A 12,121-nucleotide genomic window follows, 5' to 3' on the forward strand; every position below is an offset into this window, starting at 1 on the left:
AAAATACAAAAATTGGCCAGGTGTGGTGGTGCACACCTGTAGTCCCAGCTACTAGTGAAGTTGAGGTGGGAGAGTCACTTGAACCCTGGAGGCAGAGGTTCCAGTGAGCTGAGATCACGCCACAGCACACCAACCTGGATAAAAGAGTGAGACCCTGTCTCAATTTAAAAAAAAAAAAAAAAAAAAAAAGAGAGAGAGATAACTGTGAGTCTTTTCCTCAATTTCTTCACCTGTCCCCTTTCTAATTTGTTTGCATTCATTGAACTTAGATGTCCAAATAATCAAAACCCATTACCAACTGACTTTTACTAAAATCACTTCTTCACTTTCTCAATAGTTATATTAAAATGACTAACATTATGTGTTTATCAATGTTTAAATATTAACAAATTTCATTAAATTAGCTAAACCAAATATTCTGGTACATAAAAATTAAAGTGAAATATATAGTAATATGATCCTCTTGTAGTTCATGAACATGACGACTGGGTGTTCACATACATATGTGAGATGTGCCACCTTCTGAACCTAGTTACAATGTGGGGACATTACCTGTCTGACCTGAAAAAAAAGAAATATATGCTAATAAAGTAGTTAATCATTTGAGGTTTGAAATAGACTTTCATAGAAATTCCGTTGGAAATTCACAGATTGTGTAACAGAGACAAGATCTATAGTTTACTATACAGAAATCCCTTAACACATGATTTATTTAGAACAGCACTGCCAGGTCACAAGTAGTGTCTAGATAACCTGGAAAGCCGAGAATTGGCTAGAAACCCAGTCATGGATAAAGCTCTGAAGTTGAATTGATTTAGAAAATAGAATGTGATTCACTTTGAGTTATCAAACAAACATAATTTATGAGTTTCCTCTTTGCCTGTATTTTTGTTTTGTTTTGCTGGGGGTTTTTAATCAACTTTCAGTCTAGAGGTTGGGGGTATATTCTCATCAGCTGACCAGAAGACTATAAATGGAATAGACAATGGAAAGAGCCTCCATTCATTCATTCATTCATTCATTCATTCATTCATTCTCCAGAATTCTAGTATGTACAAATTTGTTTCTAATGCCTAGAAATTAGGGGGAAAAAAGCCACTGCTCTGCTGGTCAAATGGGCAGTAAAATATATTTTCTTTAAGAAGGGCAAAAAGATACTAACCACTGGTGATGTAATTAAATTATTTCATTATTTTAAAATTATGGTTTCCAAGACTTACACCTATTTGTTCAGAAGCTATGATGTGCCAGTCACTGGCTGGTAGTGAGCAAGACAGCAGGATCCCTGCCTTCATGGATCTGAAAGCCTAATGGAGCAGAAAGAGAAGTAAATTGGTGTTTACACGTGGTACTTAAAGTACAAAATTCTATGGCATGTAGGAAAGGGGGCCAGCCCAGAATGAAGGCATTAGAAACTCTTTCCAGGTGAAAGAAGGGTATCTAAGTTGATTTCTGCAGGGTACTGACAAATATTTGCCGTTAATTATCAAAGCAATAAAAAGTAACATAATAATATATAACTTTTTACATGTTAATACTTGCATTTTTTTTTTTAGTCCTGTGTTTGTGAGGGTTTGGGGTAGGAGGAAATGGCCTGATAGAGTACTGGTGAGAATTAAAAAACTGGTGTTATCACTCTCAGTACAATGTGGCAATATACATCAAAAAATATAGAAATATGTGTACATTTGACTTACCTAAAGTACCAATTCTCGATATTTACTTTAAAGAAGAATTAAATATATGGACAAACATTTTCTACTTTACCATCTAAATGTCTAACTAGATACTGACAATTAAATAACTAATAATACATTCACAAAATGAAACAGCACTAAGTTATTACAACATTGGCATAAAGAAATATTTATTAACATGTATGCAATCATGATATATTAAGTAAAATGAGAAGATTACAAACGTATGCATAATAGAAACCCTTTTTGTTTAAACACACACACGCACAGAGCTCTGGAAAGATACAAAAACTGTGTTAAAGTTATTTTTGGGTAAGAAGATTATACTTTCTTTTTTGGGAGGACTTTGTGTGTGCCTCTATTTCCTAATTTTTTACGTTAAAAACATGCTGCTTTTATAATTACGGAAACAAAAGTGATGGGATCAGGATAAATACATTAAATCCTAAACATTTTTCATCCCACCCTTCTTTCACCTCCTAAGGAGAAGCGATAATAAAGAGGTGCCATGTGAGAAAAGAAACTAGAGAGGCCACCCAGCGGGAGCACAGCTAGGGGTCAACAGGTGCAGAGCCCGCGGCAGAGCAGATCACCAAAGGCTTTGCAGGCCCAGAAAGAGGAGCCTTGACTTTCAAAGAGTCACGGGGTCCTTCATAAGCTATTCTAAACCTTCCCCATCCAGGGAAAGCACTTGTTACAGAGGAACAAGATAACAAAAGAGCTCAAGGAAAAGAGGTCTTGAGGAATTAAAACTCTGCATTAAAGATGAGGCTGTCCTCAACACAGCCAAAAATGATTTTTTAAGACATCATATTAGCTTATGTCACTCTTCCATTCTAATTTCTCGAACCGCTCGTCTTTCACCCACAGCGATCCAAATTCTTTACATGGTCCCACAAGGTCTGGATCCCTGACAATCTTTCTGACTTTTTCTTCTTCTGTGATCCCTGTCTTTTACTCCACTCCAGACTAGCCTCCTTGCTATTTCTTTAATATACCAAGCACAATCTCACCTTGGAGTTTGTGCTGGCTGTTCCCTCATCAAGAATATTCTTCCACCCACTTTCATTTGGTTAGCTTCCTCCCAGCCTTCAGACCTTTGCTTAAATGTCACCTTTATCAAGTCCACTTTGACCACCACATTTAAAGATGCAACCATCTTTCATATTAACCCCGTCCTGTACTTCCAATTCTCCCATCCTGCTCTATTTTTTTTTTCATAGCACAATCACCTTCTATCTTTCAACTTATTTATTGTGTTGATTATTACTTGTCTGTGTCCTTGCTACCAGGGCAGAGCTTTTTGTTTATATAAGCACTGACATATCATAAATATCTAGAACAGTGCCTAGTACTCCATTGTTCTTAGAAGATAATTTTCAATAAATAAATGAATGAATAAAGCTGCATGCTTATTTCAAGCTTCAGCTTTGAGTTAACTTAGAATCCGGTTACCTTTAGGGAAACCACGTAAATTAAGTATAAGAAAACCTAAAATAATTATAAGGTCTTAGAGAGGTTCTGCTGGGGTATTTGTAGTTATAATATTGAATAAATATTCAAACTGTTGTATGCTATCTATTAATGTCATTCTTAAGCTCTTATCTCTAAGATCTTGTGTTGTAAAAAGGAGCTTTTAATTTGATATCTAGGTTTTGGTTTCATCACCTGTAAGATGAGGAGATTGTACTAGGTCATCGTTATAATTTCTTCTAAAGGTTTGCAATTTCACACGTAAGAATTTCAGGTATTTGTCCCAATATTATGGACTGAAATATTGCCAGTCATAGCCCCTCACAAAATATGTTGACTGGCCTTTTTTTGTATAAAACTGCCTTTCATTCATATTCTCCTTTTCTGGATTCTTCTAGAAAACATAAAAATTCAAATCTATGTTTATAAAAACACAAAAGCAAGAAAAGAAATATTGAGAGACTTCTCTTAATCTGAAAAAAACCTCTGAATTTTGGAAATTATTAAAAATGCTAACAGGACAAAACATATTCTCTTCTTAACACCATTTGAAAACAAGACTGTTTAGGAATATTTCATATGACAACATTTGCATGTAGTGAGTTTGAAAGAGGAGAAATTCTCCCTTTTTCCCCCTCTCCATCAACCTCTCTTCTGAAAAAAAAATAAGTACTTTCACTATTGCATAACATGGTAGAGTTTATGAAAGTACAGCTTCCATCATTTTTTCCCGTTTTTTACTATTACTTTGAAGGTTTCTTCTATTCTCAGGTTTTGATGGCTTCATAGTTTCGTAAAAATGTGAAGACATATTAAATTCCTAAGTTCAACAGCATTTAAATCCTTTCAGAATCATTGCAAATTCATTAAAACTAGGGAAAGCAAGTGACTAATCTGTAAATTCAGCATTGTTTGATTTTATAAAGATTATACTTTTAAACTTAATATATAGGAAAATATGATTTTATGAGCAAACCATACATAGATAATATACCCTCAGTTTTCCTAAACTGTGAAAGTAAACATGTCAAAACAATGAGTTAAGTTTTACATATTTCAGTGTTAATCTTCCTCTGTCTTTGCCACTCAATCTAACTAGGAAAAATACTTTTATGCCTTCAAAATTCAATGAAATATTACATCTTTAAATATGAACACTTCAGTGTTACTGCTTCATCAATGAACAATTAGATGTTTAATATGTTACAATGATCTTCACATTAATTTGCCTGGAGTGAACAGGAGCTCCACACAGGATTGATCAAATGACTTTTAAGTTCCCCAATGCTAAATTGTCTCAGAATACAAATGGAAGTGCATTATAGCCACATGAGCACTCAATGAATTCCTAATGAGCAGATGCCATCAGAGTGATTGCAATATATAATGACATTACCTGCAGATGAAAGAAGCACCGAGCACTCTGCATTTGAAACCTGGCATTGCAATGACATTCTTTCCTGGGTCAATTCAAGTCTCATTTAGACTGCAAATGAATGTGCTCTAGAAGAAGGTATTTTATAAGTGGATTAAATGGATAGCTTTTTCTTTTTTTTTTTTTTTTTTCAAAATTCTTAAATGTCCCTATTTTCCCTCAGAAATCATCTTTTCTTTAACTGAGGAATGCCAGACTAAGATTTCCAAAAACTTGATAAAGGTCTACATCAAATGAACCACCACACCCCCTCCTCCTCAATAAAGCGCCTTGAATTTCTACTTTCAGGGGCCACTTTAGTACAAGGGTTATAATGGCATAAAATAAGCTCTGAGAGAGAGATAATTTCAAGGAAGTGTCCACATCAAAACAAGAACTGCTTCATTCACTGTATTTTTTCAAGAACGGGGATTTCTAGAGTAGAGACAATGTCAAATCTTCAGTCATTGTTTATCAAAACTGGACATGCACACTATTTCCTAATTTATTTTATTTTATTTTATTTTATTTTATTTTATTTTATTTTATTTTGAGATGGAGTCTCACTCTGTTACCCAGGTTGGAGTGCAGTGGCGCGATCTTGGCTCACTGCAAGCTCTGCCTCCTGGGGCCACGCCATTCTCCTGCCTCAGCCTCCCAAGTAGCTGGGACTACAGGCGCCCGCCACCATGCCCGGCTAATTTTTTTGTATTTTTAATAGAGGCGGGGTGTCACCATGTTAGCCATGATAGTCTCGATCTCCTGACCTCATGATCCGCCCACCTAGGCCTCCCAAAGTGCTAGGATTACAGGCGAGAGCCACCGCGCCCGGCCAGTTTTCAATTTTTATAGCAGCTCCAAAGTCCTTTTCTGCTGTCCAGTTGGGATCCCATTCACTCCTTCTATCGTGTACTGTGTTCACCCATAAAATCAAACAAATGGAAAAATGTCCTCCCAATGCTTCAAAAAATTATCTTCTTGGAGCCAGCACAAGTAGATTACAAAGCATTGAACCCAGACATTATGTCCAGTGCATTTCATCTGAGATGGTGCAAGTGAAGAAGGGGAAAGGTGCCAAAGCTTCACACTGCTTAGGAAAAAAAGACAGTTAATTACCAAAAGGCAGTGCAGTCAAAAACATATGTGGACGGCAAAACAGACTGATTGCCTATTAAAGTACAACCTAATTAGAGGCAAAAGTGGTATGCATGGATATCTGTCAGAATTGGTTGGTTTATGCTGTAGTAACAAAAAACACCACCATAATATCAGATATTTAGTGCAAAAAAAAATGTTGTTTCTCAGTCTCCCAAAGTCCTTCATATCCCATGAAAATGTCTGTCCTGAAGGCATGGGCTCTGCTTCGATAGCTGCACTGACTGCATGGCACTATCCTTATAATAGTGCTCCCGAGTCACCACAGCAAAGGAGTGTGCTGGGCAGTCTCATGTGGATGGTAAGTACTTCTGCACCAAAGCACTGCTTGTCACTTCTACTCACATTTTGTTGACTAAACTGAGTCACCAGATCACGTCAATCTTCAAGAAAGAGTGGAAATATAATCCCTTTCCCACCAGTGTCCCCCAACATTGTGTGCCTAAACAGAGTAAAACCAGAAACACTGGTGAGCACCCCAAACACCTTCCACACCATGGAAAACCAAATGAATCAAATTTTCCTTCTAGATGTCAAGCTACATATTCCCCAACCTACACCGACTTTGTCCTAATCATTTCTTTATAAATAAACATATGTGGAATTATGGCATATAAATTGACATGGAGATATGGATGCAGCAGTTAAGTAAATTAATATTAGTGGAATTAATCATTACATAAAAGATGGTTAAGATTACTTTATCCTTAATGTCAAAGCAGATAAAACAAATGAGATATTTATTTTAAACAAATTTTGATAGGTAAAATTATACTCATTTATTAAAGTGAACTAAAGAATGACTATATCGATACTCAGACCACTGCTGCCACTGCCAACACCAGCACAGACCACTTGGAAGCCAATAAATTATCTTTCCACTGCCACAGCCATTGACCACACCATGCCTGCTGCCCAGGGGCCCAAAGACCCACCCACCCACCTGGCTCACTGCTGCCATTGCCAGCACATGAGCAAGCTGCCTGGAGACCCAAGAATTTACCTGCCCGGACCTGCTGATACCAATGCCAGTATACGTCACCGTGGGGCCCAGTTAACCACTCAGTACAACTTTAGTCCACAACTGCTCATCCCCATCCCCAGAAAATCTTCACAACAGCCTTCTCTAAAAACTGCACTCTAAGCTACTGAGGAAGTCACAGACTGCTGAAGCTGTCTACGGGTTAAAAAATTATACAAAGACTACACTACTGCATGCCCCCAGAATCAAGGCCAAAGTGCCCTATCCAACCAGATAGATATATCTTAAGGAAAAAGTCCTCCCCTATGAAACCAATTCAAAAACTTGGAAAAACTGATTTTACAACAGATGTGCAGATATCAACTTAAGGACACAAAAAACCATTAATAACCAATGAAATATGACATTTCCAAAAGAACACAATAATTTTCCAGCAGTAGATTCCAATTTTAAAAAGTATGAAATCTTGAATAATGAATTAAACATAATTATATTAAAGAAGCTCGATTACATACAAAACAATTTAGATAAACAATACAAAGAAATCAGAAAAAATAATTCAGGATACAATTGAGAAATCTACCAAAATAATAGATGTCATTAAAAAACAGAAATTTGGGAACTAATTAATTCACCAAATAAATGCAAAATACATTTGAAATCTTCAGCAATAGACTGGATTACATAGAAGGAATAACTTTAGAACTTGAAGACAAGTCTTTTGAAATAACCCAGATACAAATAAAGAAAAATGAATAAAAACAATGAACAAAGTCTGCATGACATATGGTACACAATAAAGTTATGAAATATTTGAATTATCAGTGTCCTAGGAGGCCAAGGAAAAAAATGGAAGGGATAGAAACCTATTTAGTTAAACAATATCTGAAAACTTTCCAAATCTAGCAAGAGATGTAGACATCCAGATACAAGAAGCTCATAAATCTCCAAACAGATACAATTCGAAAATGTCTTCTCCATAGTACATTATAGTCAAATCGTTATAAGTCAAAGACAAAGAGAGAATTCGAAAAACAAGAAAAAAGCATCTAGTCACATTTAAGGGAACTCCAATCAGACAAGCAGTATATTTTTCATCAGAAACCTTACAGGCCAGGAGAAAGTTGGATTATGTATTCAAAGTGCTAAAAGAAAAAATTGCGAGCAGCAACATCCTTCATAAATGAAAGAGAAATAAAATATTTTCCAGACAAACAAAAGCTAAGGGAATTCACAACCACTAGACTGGCCCTATAAGAAATGCTGAAGGGAGTTCTACATGTGAAAGCAAAAGGATAATATCTACCATATGAAAACACATGAATGTATAAAGCCCACTGGTAGAGCAAACATACAAATGAGGATGAGAAGGGACTTAAATGTTACCACTATAGAAAACCACTACATGACAATGATAAACAATAAGAGAGAACCAAAAGAACAAAGGATATACAAAACAACCAGGAATCAATAAATAAAATGACAGAAGTAAGCCCTTACATATAAATAATAATCTTGAATATAAATGGATTACTCCTTCTATGTAAAAGATATGAACTTGCTGAATTTTATTTTATTTTATTTTATTTTATTTTATTTTATTTTATTTTATTTTATTGTTGAGAGGGAGTCTCACTCTTTGCCCAGACTGGAGTGCTGTGGCACAATCTTGGCTCACCACAACCTCTGTCTCCTGGGTTCAAGCAATTCCCCTGCCTCAGCCTCCCAAGTAGCTAGGACTACAGGCATGCACCACCATGTGCAGCTAATTTTTGTATTTTTAGTAGAGACAGGGTTTCACTATGTTGGCCAGGCTGGTCTCGAACTCCTGACCTCATGATTTGTCAACCTTGGCCTCTCAAAGTGCTGGAATTACAGGCGTGAGCCACCGCACCCAGCCCTGAATGTATTTTTTAAACCCAACTATATGCTGCTTATAAGAAACTCATCTCACTTGTAAAGACACATGTAAACTGAAAGTAAAGGGATGAAAAAAAAAATCCACACAAATAGAAACCAAAAACAAGCAGGAGTAACTGTACTTCTATCCGAAATAACAGATTTTAAGTCTAAAACAGTACAATTAGAAAAAGAAGGTCATAAGATAATAATAAAGTGATCAATTCAGCAAAAGGATATAATAATTCTAAACATATATGCACCCAACACTGGAGCACCCAGATATATAAAGCAAATATTTTAGATCTAAACAGAGAGATAGACTCAAACACAATAGTTATCAGGAACTTTAACATCCCACTCTCAGCATTAGACAGATCATCTAGACAGAAAATTAACAAAGACACATTGGATTTAAACTGCACTTTAGACAAAATGGACCTAAAAGACATCTACAGAACATTTTATCCAACAGCTTCAAAATATATATTCTCCTCAGCACATGGAACATTCTCCAAGATAGACTATATGTTAGAACCCAAAACAAGTCTCAACAAATTTTTGAAAAATAAAAATTATATCAAGTGTCTTCTCAGACTATAATAGAATAAAACTAAATATCAATAAAAAATAAACGGGAAAAATACATAAATATAAGGAAACTAAACAACATGCTCTTGAATAACATTAGGTCAAATTTCTAGAAACAAGTGAAAATTGAAACACAACATACCAAAACTAATGGGATGCAAAATCAGTGCTAACAGGGAGGTTTATAGCACTAAAATCTACATCGAAAAAGTAGAAAGATTTTAAATACGCAATCTAATGATCCACCTCAAGAAACTATAAACACAGTAACAAACCAAACCTAAAATTAGCAAAAGGAAAGAAATGATATAGATTAGAGCAGAAATAAACAAAATAGAGACTAAAGAACACAACAAAGGATCAAAAAACAAAAGGGAAAATAAACTAAATTAATAAACCACTAGCTAAACTAACCATGAAAAAAGAGAGAAGACCCAAATAAATAAAATAACAAATGAAAAAGAAGACATTATAACTGACATCACAGAAATATAAGAGATCAGCACAGACTATTATGAACAACTACACACTAACAAACTAGAAAACCTAGAGGAAATGAATAAATTCCTAGAAACACACAGCCTAACAAGGTTGAATCAGAAATAAATAGAAAACCTGAACAGACCAATAATGAGTAATGAGATTGAATCAGTAATAGTAAAAATAAAATCTCCCATCAAAGAAGTTCAGGATCACTGTCAAATTCTGCCAAATTTAAACTTCCAAAGATCTAACAGCAATTATCTTCACACTATTCCAACAAATGAAAAGGAATGAATTTTTCCTAAGTCACTCTACAAGGTCCTATTACCCTGATACCCAAACCAGATAAAGATACAACAACAACAAATGAAACTACAGACCAATATTCATGATGAACGTAGATGTAAAAATCCCCATCAAAATATGAGCAAACTGAATGCAGCAGTACATCAAAAATATTATATGTCATGATCAACTGATATTTATCCTATTGATACAAGGATGGTACAACATATACAAATTAATAAATGTTACACATTGCACAAAAGAATGAAGGGCAAAAACTATATGATTATCTCAACAGATGCAGAAAAAGTATTTTACAAAATTTAATATCCCTTCATGATAACTCTCAACAAACTGGGCATAGAAGGAACATACCTCAATATAATAAAAGCCGTATATGATAAACCCACAGCTAACATCCACTGAATGGGGAAAAGCTGAAAGCCTTTCCTCTAAGAACTGGAACAAGACAAAGATACTCACTTTTATCACTCCTAATACATATAGTGCTAGATATCTTAGCCAGCCCAATTAGGCAAGAGGAAGAAATAGAAGCCTCCAAACTGAAAAAGAGGAAATTGAACTGTCCCTTTTGGCAGACAACTTGATGTTATATCTAGAAAAACCTGAAGATTCCACCAAAAAAAAACTTATATATGGCAAATATACTCAATGAAGTGGTAGGATAAATATCAACATCCAAACATCAGTAGCATTTCTATAACCCAATAATGAACTAGCTGAGAAAGAAATCAAGAACCCAATACCATTTACAATTGCTACCAAAAAAATTACCTAGGAACAAATTTAGCCAAGGAGGTGAAAAACCTCTACAATATTGGTATAAAAACAAACACATAGACCAATGGAACAGAATGGAGAACCAAAAACAAATCCACAAATTTATAGTTAACCGATTTTCTACAAAGTTGCCAAAAACATACATTGAGGAAAAAAACACCCTCTTCAATAAATGGTGCTGGGAAAATTGGGTATCCATCTACAAAAGAATGAAGCTAGATCATATCTATCACCCTATGCAAAAATCAACTCAATGCATTAAACACTTACACCTAAGATGCAAAAGTGTAAAACTGCTACAAGAACACATCAGGGAAATATTTCAGGACATTGGTCTAGGCAATGATTTTGTAGCTAAGACCTCAAAAATATAGGAAACAAAAACAAAATTAGACAGATGGGACTATGTTAAACTAAAAAGCTCCTGCGCTGCAAAGGAAACAATCAACAAAGTGAAGAGATAACCTGGTGAACAAAGAAAATATTTGCAAACTATCTGACAAGGATAAATACAAGGAACTCAAACAACTCAACAGTTTTAAAAAAAACTACAAATAATCCCATTAAAAAGTGGGTAAAGGACATAAATACATATTTCCCAAAGAAAGACATACAATGGCCTATGAGTCTGAAAAAAAAGTCTTGACATTGGTAATTACCAAGGAAACACAACTCAAAACCACAAAAATATCATCTCACTCCACTTAAAATGGCTATTTTTTTTTTTAAATGATGATGGTGAGAATACAGAGAAAAGAAAACTCTTAAATACTTTTGGTGGGAATGTAAATTAGTACAGCCATCATAGAAAACAATATGGGGGTTCCTCAAAAAACTAAAAGTACAACTACCATATGATACAGCAATCCCACTACTGGGTATTTATCCAAAGGAAAAGACATCAATATATCAAAAAGATACCTGCACCCTCATGTTTATTGCAGCACTATTCACAATGGCAAAGACACAAGATCAACCTAACAAATACTTATTAACAAACAAATGGATAAAGAAAACGTGGTATATGTACACAGTGGAATACTACTCACTAAAAAGAATGAAATTATGTCATTTGCAGCAACGTGGATGGAGCTAGAGGTCTTTATTTTAAGTGAAATAAGCCACGCACCAAAAGACAAATATTGCATATTCTCATTCATAGTGGGAGCTTTCAAAGTTTGATCTCATGAAGGTAGGAGAGTAGAAGGTAGATATCAGAGACTAAGAAGGGTGTATGGGTTGGTTGGGGGTGGGAGCTGAAAGAGGTTGGTTAATGAGTACAAACATACAGTTAGGTAGAACAAATACATTCTATTGTTTAGTAGCAGAGTAGAATCACTA

General features: G+C 35.1%; 1 non-coding gene across 1 annotated transcript; it reads left to right on the forward strand.

Moving 5' to 3' along the window:
* The first annotated feature begins 457 nt into the window (after positions 1 to 457).
* On the forward strand, positions 458 to 562 carry LOC112428798 (small nucleolar RNA U13). Its single transcript, XR_003020849.1, has one exon. It is a non-coding gene; the product is annotated as a small nucleolar RNA U13 (small nucleolar RNA).
* Positions 563 to 12,121: the final 11,559 nt, after the last annotated feature.

This window comes from Macaca nemestrina, chromosome 3, assembly GCF_043159975.1.
Source record: "Macaca nemestrina isolate mMacNem1 chromosome 3, mMacNem.hap1, whole genome shotgun sequence".
NCBI lineage: Eukaryota > Metazoa > Chordata > Mammalia > Primates > Cercopithecidae > Macaca > Macaca nemestrina.